Source organism: Tiliqua scincoides, chromosome 4 (assembly GCF_035046505.1).
Source record: "Tiliqua scincoides isolate rTilSci1 chromosome 4, rTilSci1.hap2, whole genome shotgun sequence".
Lineage (NCBI taxonomy): Eukaryota > Metazoa > Chordata > Lepidosauria > Squamata > Scincidae > Tiliqua > Tiliqua scincoides.
In genome coordinates, this window is record NC_089824.1 from 55,259,938 (window position 1) to 55,274,025 (window position 14,088).

Below are 14,088 nucleotides of genomic sequence, written 5' to 3' on the forward strand. Positions count from 1 at the left end.
TATGTGAAGAAGGTAAAGAGTCAATACAACATGGATTGGTTTCCAGAAAGTGATATTTATAGTTCTGTATACTTGGACCTGTGCTAGCTGAATTGCGTTACTCCATGAAGTTGGATCAGGCACAGGAAGGAGCTTGGGATTCTGTGTGCACTGCTGCAACGGATCCTGCCCTCCTGATCCACCTTCCTCCCCAACCCCATCACCACCCCATTCCACCTACCCCTCCCATGTTCTTCCTATTCCCACCCTGTTCAAGTCCCTCCCCACTTCCCACCAACACCCTGTCACCTGCTCCTGCAGGTGTCCATTGGCTCACTGGCTCATGGGAGGTCATTGTGGCCTCCCCGCCAATGGGTCCAGTGCACTCACTGGCAGAGCCTGCTTTACAACCACTGTAAAGCAGCCTCCACCAGTGCAACATTAGTTACACTGGCAAGGGATGGGGATGAGGCCATAAGGCTATGATACTATGCACATTTACCTGGAAGTAAGCCTTCCCATTGAACTCAATAGCACTTAACTTCTGGATAGACATTCATAGGATTGTACTATAGGCTACAATTATTATTGTTATTTATTTATTATATTTGTAATTCGCCTTTCTTCCCGGAGGGCACCCAAGGAGGCTAACAATATTTAAAAGTCATAAAATACATAAAATACAACAATAAAATAGATAATAATTTTTCCTAGATAAAACCTTTTTCCCCTGGTTTTGGGCTCAGTGAGCAAAGGGTCAGCTACCAGGAGGGTGGAGGAAGGAGCTGTGATTGGGAACACCTGTGTCTGGTCTCGGGGCTGACGAGGGGCTGCTTTCTCCCTGTAGGTAACCTGCTTAAGCCTCTGGCTTGCCAGAGGCGCAAGCCTTTGGCAAGAGCCAAAGGGCAAGACCCAAAGGGCTCTTAGCCTGGGGCTCGTGCCCAGAAGACCAAGGCTCCCTTCCTGGCTGACGAACTGAAGCAGTGGTCGGATTATTCCTCCCCTTCTGTTTAAGGCAGGGGAGAGAGGAGCAACTGAAATCTTTAGGGCAGCACAGTCATTTTTGCAGCAGAGGATTGGCCTGTGAGACACCCACAGGCTTGCCTTGTTTTTATCTTTTTTGTAAGCAGTCCTGCTGGGTGTCTCTCTCTGTATAGGCCAGTCTCAGAAGGTGGGCCTTGCCACATGTGTTTCTTTTTAGGAGGGAGCTCAGGGGAGGGGAGGGGTGCCACTATCAAGAGAGTGACGGGCCAAGGGAGATATGGCAGTGGGGGTTGGACAGGCCGTTACAGGAGAAGGAGAGTTCATCATAGGCAGATCATCTCTCCTTCTGGTCCTTCCCCCAATTCTCGGATGCCTGGTGGTCTTGGCGGTGAGTCCCTGGATCTGAAGCTGCTACTTTTGAATGCCAGGTCAGTGAATAACAAAACCTGCATTATCCGGGATTTAATCCTGGATGAGAAAGCCGACCTGGTATGTATTACGGAGACCTGGTTGGACATGGCAGGAGGAGTTAGTCTCTCTGAACTTTGTCCTCCAGGTTTCCAGGTGTTGCAGAAGCCAAGATTGCAGGGACGCGGAGGGGGAGTTGCAATGGTCTATTGTGAGTCCATCTCTCTTACCAGGTGCCCTGTCCAGAAGTTTGCTGGGTTCAAGTGCCTGCATGTTGTGTTGAGAGGGCCGGACAGGATTGGGATTCTGTTGGTGTACCACCCGCCCTGCTGCCCAACAGTCTCCCTGCCTGAGCTGACTGGGGTGATCTCGGGGGTGGCATTGGAGGCCCCCCGCCTATTAGTGCTGGGGGACTTCAATGTGCATGCCGAGGCCCCTGCATCAGGTGCAGCTCAGGATTTCATGGCTGCCATGACAACCATGGGCCTGTCCCAGAAGATCTTGGCCCCAACACGTACTGCAGGACATGTGCTGGACCTGGTGTTTACAGCTGGGCACGGGGGCAGTGATCTGGATGTAGAGGAGATCAAGATCACTCCTTTGTCATGGACAGATCACTGGTAAGGTTTAGGCTTGTTGCAACTTCCTACCTCCGCAGAGGCGGGGGACCGTTTTCTATGGTCCGCCCCCAGAGGCTAATGGATTCTGAAGGTTTCCTGAGGGCTCTGGGGGATTTCCCCACTGCCAAGACTGGCGTCTCATCTGAGGCCCTGGTTGACCTCTGGAATGGGGAAATGACCAGGGCAGTGGATGAGATTGCTCCGGAGCGACCTCTGCCACGTCGCAGACTTGGAGCGGCTCCTTGGTTCACTGAGGAGCTGCAAATGATGAAGCGGCAGGGCAGGCGTCTAGAGCGACGGTGGCAGAAAACTCGGGATGAATCCGATCGGACACGGAGTAGAGCTCATTACAGAGCCTATTCCGTGGTGGTGGTAGCAGCGAAGAGATCATTCTTCTCTGCTACCATTGTGTCTGCTGACAACCGTCCGGCAGAGCTGTTCCGTGTGGTGTGGGGCCTCCTCCATCAGGCCCCCCCAGTAGACCAGGAGGAATACACGGTCAGCCGCTGTGACGTGTTTGCGCAACATTTTGCAGATAAAATCGATCATATTCGTCACAACTTGGATGCCACATTGACAGTGTCTGACGATGTCCCCTTGGCAACTGCTTGTCCTGTGTTGTGGGATTCTTTCCAGCTTGTACAGCCTGAGGTTGTGGACAGACTCCTTTGGAGTGTGAGGCCATCTGCCTGCCTGCTCGACCCTTGCCCAGCTTGGTTGATAAGAGCTGCCCGGGGTGGGCTGGCTGAGTGGACAGGGAGGGTGGTCAACTCTTCCTTGATGGAGGGGCCGTCACCACTCACTTTGAAACGGGCAGTGGTTTGCCCCCTCCTGAAGAAGCCCTCCCTGGATTCCACTGTGTTGGATAGCTACCGGCCAGTCTCCAACATCCCGTTTCTGGGCAAGATAATTGAGCGGGTGGTGGCGTCCCAACTCCAGAGGGTCTTGGATGAAGTGGATTATCTGGATCCTTTTCAATCTGGCTTCAGGCCAGGCTTTGGGACGGAAACCACCTTGGTCGCCTTGGTGGATGACCTACGCCGGGGACTGGACAGGGGGAGTGCGTCCCTGTTGGTCCTGCTGGACCTCTCAGCGGCTTTCGATACCATTGACCATGGTATCCTTCTGGGTCGATTGTCCGAGTTGGGAGCTGGAGGCACTGTTTTGCGGTGGTTCCGCTCCTACTTAGAGGGTCGGTCCCAGATGGTGGTGCTGGGGGATGCCTGTTCAACATCCTGGCCCTTGAGATGCGGGGTGCCACAGGGCTCAATTCTGTCCCCCATGCTATTTAACATCTACATGAAACCGCTGGGAGAGGTCATCCGGGGCTTTGGAGTGGGGTGCCATCAATATGCCGATGACACCCAGCTCTATCTCTCCTTTTCTCCAGACTCCAGGGTGGCGGTTGAGGGCCTGGAGCGCTGTCTGGAGGCAGTGAGGATCTGGATGGGGGCTAACAAGCTGAAATTAAATCCGGATAAGACAGAAGCTCTCCTGGTTCTGAAATCCTTGATGCAGGTGCTGGACTATCGGCTTGCGTTGAATGCGGTTGCACTCCCTCTGAAGGAGCAGGTCCGCAGCTTGGGGGTCCACCTGGACTCGCAGCTGCTCCTGGATTCCCAGGTGGCGGCTGTGGCTAGGGGGGCCTTCGCTCAGCTTTGGCTGGTGCGCCAGCTGCGGCCGTACTTGGATCGTGCAGACCTGGCCATGGTGATCCATGCCTTGGTGACATCGAGATTAGATTACTGTAACGCGCTCTATGTGGAGCTGCCCTTGAAGACGGTTCGGAAACTGCAACTAGTGCAGAATGCGGCGGCCCATGTGGTTACTGGAGGTAGGCGGTTCGACTCTGTCAGTCCGCTTCTCCCGCGGCTGCATTGGCTGCCCATTCGTTTCCGGGCCCAATTCAAGGTGCTGGTATTGACCTTTAAAGCCCTATACTGCTCTGGACCAGGGTATCTTAGAGATCGCCTACTCCCATACAATCCGGCTCGTCCTCTTAGGTCATCAGAGAAGGCCTTTTTACAAGTGCCGCCGCCTAGGGAGGTACGTGGGGCGGCTGCAAGAAATAGGGCCTTCTCAGTAGTGGCACCAACGCTATGGAACTCCCTTCCCCTTGACTTAAGAATGGCTCCCTCTCTTGAGACCTTTCGGCGAGGCCTGAAGACCCTTCTGTTTAAACAAGCCTTCTGAGTTCTCGGCCTTTTAACATCTTTTTAACATCTTTTAATATTTTTACAGGCCTGATTCTTTTATGACTTGTTGCTGCTCTATGCTCTTTTTACCTAGTTTTTATTCTGACTGCTGTTTTTTATGATGTGTTAATATGTTTGTATTTGTTTTTAAATTATGTTTTTATATGTTGTAAGCCGCCTTGAGTCCCTTCAGGCGGGGTAAAAATAAAGTTGTTGTTATTGTTATTGTTATTGTTATTGTTATTGTTAATAATAATAATAATAATAATAATAATAATAATAATAATAATAATAATAATAATAATAATAATAATAATAATAATAATAATAATAAAACAACCAGCAGCAATAAAACCATCCAATACAATCCTATGCAAATCTACCTGGGAGTACATCCTTATTGAACATAGTGGGATTTCTGGATAATAAAGCATAGGTTAGCTCTCTAATAGAGCTTCTGTATTTTTCTGGGATATTTTTAATTCCATTTTTTTTAGTTTTTATACAGTTCCTTTAAACTATTGCAACACACTCAAAAGTTTAGGATGAGATGAGCCACGTGCAAGGAAAATAATACGTATCAAAGCATAAATAAGTGGCAAGAGAAGAAAATACTTGAATAAGCAATTTAAGACTGATTTTTTTTTGTTTGTCATACAATCTTAGTGGGTTGTATCATGTCCAGTACAAAATGTACTGCTACACCACAATTCATCATTATACTGACTTGCGTTTCCTGCCCACTTTCACCGTTGATAATTAGGAAACAGAATATACGTATATGGACAGAATTAAAACATAGACTATCAACAAGAAATTAACCACAATAAGAAGCCAACAATTATCTGTATAAGTTCCTCAGAGAAACTCAGAACAAATAAACTCAAGCGATCAAGAACAGCAACTGAATAAACTTTTTGTTCCTTAACTACAATTCTTCACCCCAGTCGCTATTTGACAGTTGCTACCCACATACACACAGACATATATTTCTAGAACTGCAGAAGAGGCAAGTGGAGGATCAAATGGATTAGACACTGAGCAAAGCACTTCAGGGATAGAAGATGTTTAAAGCCAAACAACAGGGCACACTTGTCAAGCTCTTAAAAAATAGAAATGAAGGATCAAAGCCAGAGCCTTTGACAAATATTAACATTTGTTACCTACTATGACTTTTGATGTGCTTCTTTTTTGAATGTTGCAAAGACAGCCAAACCCTACAGGAACTTCTGAAGATTTTCAGAAGAATCATTGCATCCTTGGGGGAAAAAAAATAGTATAACAGCAGTGGTGCTAAAACAAGGAAGCATGAAATGAAGTTGAGAGACTCCGCATACCACTTGTTTTCAAAAGCAAACCACTGATTCATGATGTCCTTGTCAAACACATTTATTATTACTTTGATAAGAATTTCTAAAATGTATTTCATTGACCTGTTTTAATATTAAAATTACTTGTTATAGGTACTGTACATTAAAGTTATTGAGCCCTTCATCAGATTCATACATTTCTTTTTCACCAGGGCATAAATACTTTCTTGTATAAATATGTTGATAACTCCTCTCTGCTACTTACCACCCATGTAATGTTAAACAATACTTGAGTCTGATCAACAACTATATCTGAACCCTGCCTGGCCTTCATTTATATGCCGATCCATATAAATGCAACTCTATGTATATGGGCTTCTGTTTGCCTGAAATCCTAATATTTGAATATTAACAATGTGCATCTTCATGCATTCAGATTCACAACACAGGGCCCAATCCTATCCAACTTTCCAGCACGGGTGCAGCTGCAATGCAGCCCTGAGGTAAAGGAACAAATGTTCCCATACCTTGAGGAGGCCTCTGTGACTGCTTCCCCACCACAAGATACAGTGCATGCCCCATTGGCACAGCCGCACTGGCACTGGAGGTGGGATTTGGCCTATAATCAATTGCATTTGAATAAAAGATTGTGTATAAATTCAGCTATCAGGCTGGTGTAACATAGTGGCCAAGACGGTGAGCTGTGAACCAGGATTTTCTTGAATTGACTCTCATCTCTGCTATGTTTAGGTGAGTAACTTAGGGCACAATCCTAACCAACTTTCCAGCACCGAGGTAAGGGCAATGCAACTCCGAGGTAAGGGAACAAACATTCCCTTACCTTGAGGAGGCCTCTGTGACTGCCCCCCAACAGCAGGATGCAGCACATGCACCATTGGTACAGCTATGCCAGTGCTGGAAAGTTGGTTAGGATTGCGCCCTCAATTTCAGCTGCAATATGTGGATAAAAATACAGCCCAATCCTATTCAGTGCTGGCTCAGCAGTGCTACCAGACCTATGAATCCAGTGCTGGATTATGCCTCTGGAATGCCCTCCTCCATCTGCCTCCCTGCTGCATGGTACAGAACTTACCTGCCCTGGCAGCTGTTGGGCGGGATGTGCCACCCACAGGACAGCGTGGGTCTTCCCACCATTGCCGCTTACTACCAGGGTGTCAAAAAGTGCTTTAAGGAGCTTTTACGACACCCAGCACCAATGCTACAGCTGCAAGTCCAGTGTTCTTCAATCTTAGGACTGGACTGTTACTCATCTTACAGACCTGTTGTGTTGTGAAAGCGCTACACGAACATTAAGAGTTGTTCTTCATACTGTAGCCAGACAATTTAGAATGAAGATTGCCATGCTTCTTTTGCTCTTGTTATTACTAATTACCATACTTCCTTCTGCTTCTAAACTGAAATAGTAAAAGAAAGGCTAAAAGAAAAATCTTAATCATGGCTTGCTTTTCTTCAGTGGTTCAATAAGCACTGCAAACTATGCATTTCTTCATCAGACAGACAAAAGAAGTGACCCAGAGTCAGATCATTCCTAGGTCTAGAGACGTGCTGAAGTCTCAACCAGCTGGGCGCCAGTTCTGTTTTCCTCACCCCCTCAATCAGGTGATTTTCAAGTCTGTGCTGACATCCAGAGCAGCAGAAATCCGATTAGAATCCTGGGCATTGCAGCTTGTTTTATGTGCAACTTGATCCATACTGAGAGATTTACTGGTCTGGGTCCTTGGTATTTCTCCGCATAACATGAGGTGCAGAAGAGCAAACAATAGTGCAAGCTTAATTTAGGAAATCTAGTCAGTGTCAAGTGTGGTAAATCATCTTTAAAACAAACTCTCTTACAGTTTTTGAGATAAAGGTCATTCCCTTGCAATGATGTGGTAGTACGTAAGGATCTGGGCAGGGATTCAAAGCAGTAAAAGCACATAAGCTATGCTTGCCTCTTGTTTGCTGAGAGTTCAGAGAATGCTGGCACCAGGGCAACATGCCAGATAATCCGTAACAGGGCAAGCATGTCTGATATAAGTATTTTGTGCTAGCTTCACCTTCATATATGAAAAGCCCTCTTGTACACTCTCTGGTCCTTTCTAATAGGCCAATCCTATTCTTCAGAAATGCCAGTCTGAGTAGCAAAGGTGCCCTTGAACAGTGGTGCAACTAAAGCTATGGCTACACAGCAGCAGCCCCACCATTGTAGTGCCAGTTCTGCTGACAGACACACCACAAGCACCCAATACTGTCCAAATGTACCTCTGACGCTGGGGTAACCAGGCATAACCCTCCAAACAGTGTGAAGACATGGGGAGGATGTGGGCGCGACAAGAAGGAGACAACATACACTGTATCCAAAAACCTCTCCAGAAGGCAGACACAGCCCAAAACATATGCAGATTGCTATGCTGAAGCTGGTATTTAGGCATAGGAATTTAAAATCCCAGAAAAAATAATAGGGAAGGAACATACCAGAACATTTCAATTCCTGCCACTTGCTCAGTCCTGTCCACTTTCATCAGGGCAAAGGATACAGACTATACTTCACAGCCTATCACAACCCTAGTGCTAAAGCCCCTGCCAGGTATACCAGAGCTCAGAAGGCACAAAGCAATACCTCTCAGGCCCCAGGAGAGCAGGCACATGCGCACACAAACTGTGTGATAGGAACTATAGAGAAAGGCCACTTGCATGCAAAGGGAGCACTTTGCACAAATGGAAGACCGTTTCCCTCTCTATAACGCACGTGGGACATTTGTATGATCAGGAGCAAAACCATGGTGGAGGCAAAATCTAGAAGGCCCCCCCCCCCCCGCTAGTGCTCTCTGGTGATTCTGCTTTGTTTCACTCCACTCCCCACTCCATCAGGTCAGGTCATGTGATGTGTTCAGAGTAATGTATATTGAGGGTCTCAGGGTCCAGTCCTAAATGCTCCCAGTGCCGGTGCTGAGCCCTAGCACTAGCGCTGGGTGTCGATATGCTGTAAAGCACCTGGTGACAGTCGCATCACTAGGGTTCACGTCATCTGGTACGGGAGGCCAGCGCGTCACCCCCCTGCAGTGGGCGGGGCAACACTCCAGGTGGTGGGCGTGGTGATCTACCATCACCCCGCCCCCACTGGTTTTTTGGCTCTACCTTTTGATAGAATAAAGATATGTCAATGCAGTTTGTTTCATCGCATTCTGCATGAAATTATACATTGATTAATATATAACATGATGGTATTATTTTTGCAAACTGTGATTTTGGTCACTAGTGGTGTCACCTCCCCCACCGGGTGTCAACTTACTAACACCCTAATGGAGCAGTTCTCAAACTTTTAGCACTGGAACCCACTTTTTAGAATGACAATCTGTCCAGGACCCATCATAAAGCAAATTAAAATAAATAATTATAAATAAATTAAAGTAAAATAAATAAGGGAAAGCCAGCCCTGTTCCACCAAGTGAATTTTGTCTGTAGCCTGCCTTCAATATGTTAGTTGGCAAACTTCAGTCTCGAAAGACTATGGTATTGCGCTCTGAATGGTGGTTCTGGAACAGCGTCTAGTGTGGCTGAAAAGGCCAATTCGGGAGTGACAATACCTTCCACACCGGGAGCAAGTGCAGTCTGTCCCTGGTCTGTCTCCCTGGCTATGGGCTTTCCTTCTTTGCCTCTTTGCCTCAGTCTGTTGGCCAAGTGTCTCTTCAAACTGGGAAAGGCCATGCTGCACAGCCTGCCTCCAAGCGGGCCGCTCAGAGGCCAGTGTTTCCCACCTGTTGAGGTCCACTCCTAAGGCCTTCAGATCCCTCTTGCAGATGTCCTTGTATTGCAGCTATGGTCTACCTGTAGGGCGCTTTCCTTGCACGAGTTCTCCATAGAGGAGATCCTTTGGGATCTGGCCATCATCCATTCTCATGACATGACCGAGCCAACGCCTGTGTTGGCCTTCAATAATACCCCCCCAAATAGCATCAGTAAGATTTTCACCCCTACCCAGTACCCAGTTCAATTTAAGTTCTTATATTTCAAGCATATCACTATCAGAACCCACCTGGCTTTACAAGTCTGAAAGCCCAATCCTATGCCTGTCTACTCAGAAGTAAGTCCCATTATAGTCAGTGGGGCTTACTCCCAGGAAAGTGTGGATAGGATTGCAGCCTAAAACAGAAAAAAAATTCACCTTACCCTGTCAAGCCTCTGTTTCATTCTTTTTATGGGGGGGGGGGCTGCCTTTTGGAGCATTTGTTGAGCTCCAGTTGCATCAAATCAGGAACATTCTGGTGGCCTCACATTTCCTTTTGCCTGACCTGCCCAGGAGCCAAGGCACGTTTGCTTATTCACAAGTAAACGCGACCATGTGGCTTAGTTTTGCTTTCCATAGGGCTCAATACATTCGCCAGCTTGGAGGGAGGGACCTACTTCTTGGGTGTTTGGGGGGGGCTACATTCATTGGATCAGGACCATTCTGGTGTTGTTGGATTCCTCTCACCCTGCCCTTTCAGATGAACAAAGGCACGCGCACCTATTCACGAGTAAACACGTGATATGACTTGTTTTCACCTTCTATTGGACTCCATGCATTTTTTGTTTTCTGGTTTTTTGCCAATAACTTTTGATAGAAAGAAGATATTTCACTCCTGTTTCTTGCATTGCATTCAACCCAAAATTCCACATCCAACGGTATATAACATGATGGTATTACTCCCAACCACCGTGATTTTAGCACATCACCTTCCCAGTGTGCGTCACCCCCCTCTTGTGCATCATTCGTGCGGTCTGCACCCTTCGCACCCCTCTAACGACGCCACTGCGGTGAGTAGGGAGTGCTGGTGCTGGGTCTGTGCCAGTCAGGTGCCGGGCCCAGCACCAGCAGCAAGAGGAGGCTCCACTGCCAGGGATAAGTGCAACTGCTGGGTAGCAGTGTGGCCTCTGTGGGTTGGGGGGAGGGTGGAATGAGAGTGGGGAAGGAGTAGGAACTGGAGCAGGAGGGGTGGGACCGGCAGACCAAGCCCTGTTAAATCCTGAACCCCATGCTGGGCTGAAAAGCAAAATAGCTGGTGCAGATTTGAGAAATACGATTGAGGGGCTTGGGGCTTTCCCCAGGGGAAGGAGACTCTCGGTGGCTTCTTCGTGCCAACTGGATACAGCGGTAGCCGCTTTGGTGCCACTGCTCCACCAGGCACTGGGAAGCTTAGGCACTGGGCTGTCCGTTGCTTAGCAGCAAACGTGATCACAGTCTTATATAGTCTTCTCCTTTTTCTTTAGACTCTCTCATTAATTCTGGGTTTTCACCCTAAGCAGGCTGACTTCCTGATAAACATACAGGTGATTTTTGAGTGAGTCCTTTATCTCTATTTTTCTTAATTGAAAGTTATAAAGAAAGCAACACAGGTGCTTAGAACATACTGATGGTCAAAACTGGTTATGCAGGTTTAATCTGTCTGCCTTTACACAATGTTGCTCTTGTAAAACTTTGTACTACAACATGTGAACTCACAGTGCCCTCACAACATTATGTTCATTTCCTGGACATCACATGAAGACTGTTTCTTGCAGGTTGTAAAAACTGAAGGTCTGGGAAGACATGATGCAAAATTGTTCTCGCCCCGGGAGGGGGGGGTGGACATAGTTATAAACATGTGTAAGTGCAAATATACTGATTTTGAAAGCCTGCTTCTTCACGCCTAAAAAGATACACCAAAGTGACTCCTGAGCCTGAATGGCCATTTGCAATAAAACCATCTGGTTTATCGCTAGGGTAGTTGTGAATGGACTAAAATGACTGTCACCAAGTTTACTGCACAGGAATCTTGGTGATGTTGTGATTATCAAAGATCCTGTTTTACACAAAGTTTTATCTGTCACATGGAGACATAAAGCATCTAAGGACAGTGATTTTTCATCCCTTTTCATCTCACAACACAATGATAGTGCACTAAAATTGTCAAGGCACACTGTCAGTTTTGACAACTGACAAGGCATACCACATTGCTGAGGGATGAGGCTTGTTCTCTGAATTTTTTCAAATTCTTAGGGTCTATTATTTATCCTTTGATGGGAGCCACTGGCATACCTAGGGGGGGGCATGGGTTGCAAATGCCCCAGGTGACACAGGGGAAGAGGCAGCCATCCATTCCCCCACAGCATCCTCCCCCCCCCCCCCCCGCCTTGAATGGAGGCCCTGTATAGAGGCCTTTAGAGACATCTGGAAGGTCTAAAACCCTACTTCTGGATTTCAGGTGAAAACTAGAACCGGTTTTCAAGTGAAAACTGGGATACCCTCTCTGGCCCTCCAAAAGCCTTCTAAGGGCCTAAAGCATCACTTCCAGTTTTCATCCAAAATTGGAAATGAGGTTTTTGGCCTTCTGGAGGCATCAGAAAGCCTTCAAAGGGCCAGAGTCTCCCCAGATGTGATGGGGAGCAGCAACATTCTCGGGGACATTTTGGGTCCAGGTTCCCCCCCAGCACAGGGGTCAGGTTTACAAGTGATGGAAGCTAATAAAATGGAGTCTTTACTTTTGCCTCCATGAAACTATTTTCTCTAAGGCAGTGGTTCTCACACATTTAGCACCAGGACCCACTTTTTTTAGAATGAGAATCTTCTCAGGATCCACCAGAAGTGATTTCATGACCATAAGTGACATAATCAAGCAGGAAAATTTTTTAACAATCCTAGGCTGCAATCCTACCCACACTTTCCCAGGAGTAAGTCCTACTTACTATCAATTGTTAAAAGAATATACATAGTAGCTTGTTAAAAGTACAAGTCTGTCACATTTCCCCAAATGCAGTCACATACCATGGTAGCATCAAGTCTAATATATTAAAAATAACGTTTTGAAATGAATTGGGACCCACCTGAAATTGGCTCGCGACCTACCTAGTGGGTACCGACCCACAGTTTGAGAAGCACTGCTCTAAGGAGCAATTACACAGGCCTACAAAATTGAGGGTCAGAAAAGTTTTTCCCAAACTTTATGGTGGATATGAATTTGGGGTGCCGATTCCAAAAATGGCATCCGTTTTGCCCTATCACATCTAGTTTTGGTGATACAGTATAATCTCATTAGTGAATGGTTCAAGCAGCTTCCTCATGAGGAAGCTGCTTGAACCATTCACTAAAGAGGCTATGCCATGTCTCCAAAACTAGACGTGATAGGGCAAAACGGATGCCATTTTTGGAATTGGCACCCCAAATATACCCAGGACTTGGTGTAACATTTAAGGAAGCAAAATGTGTGTTGGCATGTGTTATTGGAAATCTATCAAATAATAATTTTCCCCCCAGTAATTTCCAGTGTGGTATAAACCTTCATCCCAAAAATGAAAGGAATGCTTCAAAGTTCTTATGCAGAGACAGTTAAAATACTGTGGTGCATACCTGAGAATTATGTGCAATCTGACAGCCCAACATGCATAGGATTGGGCTGTGAGCCTGCACCTGTGAGTTGATGGAACTGATTTCATAGTTTTTGGGGTCCTCCTGATTTCCACATAATTACTACTTTGTGGTCTCCTTTTCTTTGTAAATCAATCACCCATTGATTGGTTTGTGAAGAAGAAGACTTGTTTCTTAGACACAACTGTACAGTTTCAGCAGGGTCTCCTTAAATCAGCTCAAAAGCTGAAAACTAAATAATGGATGAGCACAAAAAATGAAGTTGGCAGGGCTCCACTGAATTGAAATGATTTGTTATAGAAGTTGATTTACAGGTTGGGGGACTTCACTGGTGCTCTGTCGATTTAAGGCAAAATATTTCAAAAGTTATAGGAAAAACAATTCCACAAATCCAGGAAATGTTCTGAGGGTAATGAACCATGCTTGCAGAAAATGTCCTTTGCTAGCCTGGAGAGAAGCAGCTTCTGAAGGATGACACAAATGTTATCTAGTTTCTGAAAATTGGCATCTTGGAGAAGAATCTCGTTTCTCTTTCTTCATCTTGGGGAATTCTACCATTCATAGCAAAGTTACAGGTTGGGTAAAGAAAAATCCCCAGGGATCCAAATTGCTCCCCTCTCCACAACTTTTCTTTGAAGAAGCATAAAAAGATGGGAAATATGGGTACAGATCTCCATTATCTCATCTGGTTTGCCCTTAGAATGCAAGACTGTGATTCTACAGAGTGACAGAACATTGGGAGGTGTGATGGAATGTTAAGAACTGCCTTTAGTTCTTATCCAGGCCAGTTCTATCTCTGCAGCACCACTGATGGAGTACATGCTGTATGCTATGGGGAAAGGGACCAGATGGCCCACCTCCCTGTAGACTCCCTGAGCTCCAATGGTTTCCTTGGATCTATGCCAACTATTTTGCTGGCCTAAGTCCAAGGAGACTCAGGGCACAGTTTGGGACAGGGAATGGGGATAAGATCTTGGCATATACTGCTGCAACAGAGATCTTGTCCCTTCCACCCCTGAACTGCTCTCTGCCCCAAAACTGCCCACAATCCTCTCCCACACCACCCCTATCTGCTGACCTATCTGCTCCAGTGGAGTGTCTGGGAGCCACTCTTGAGTGTGCAAATCCTCTGGCTGTTTGCATTCAGTGTGTGATGGCAACCAGGGCCATATTAACCCATGGCCAGACCCCTAGGTTTTCAGGTATTT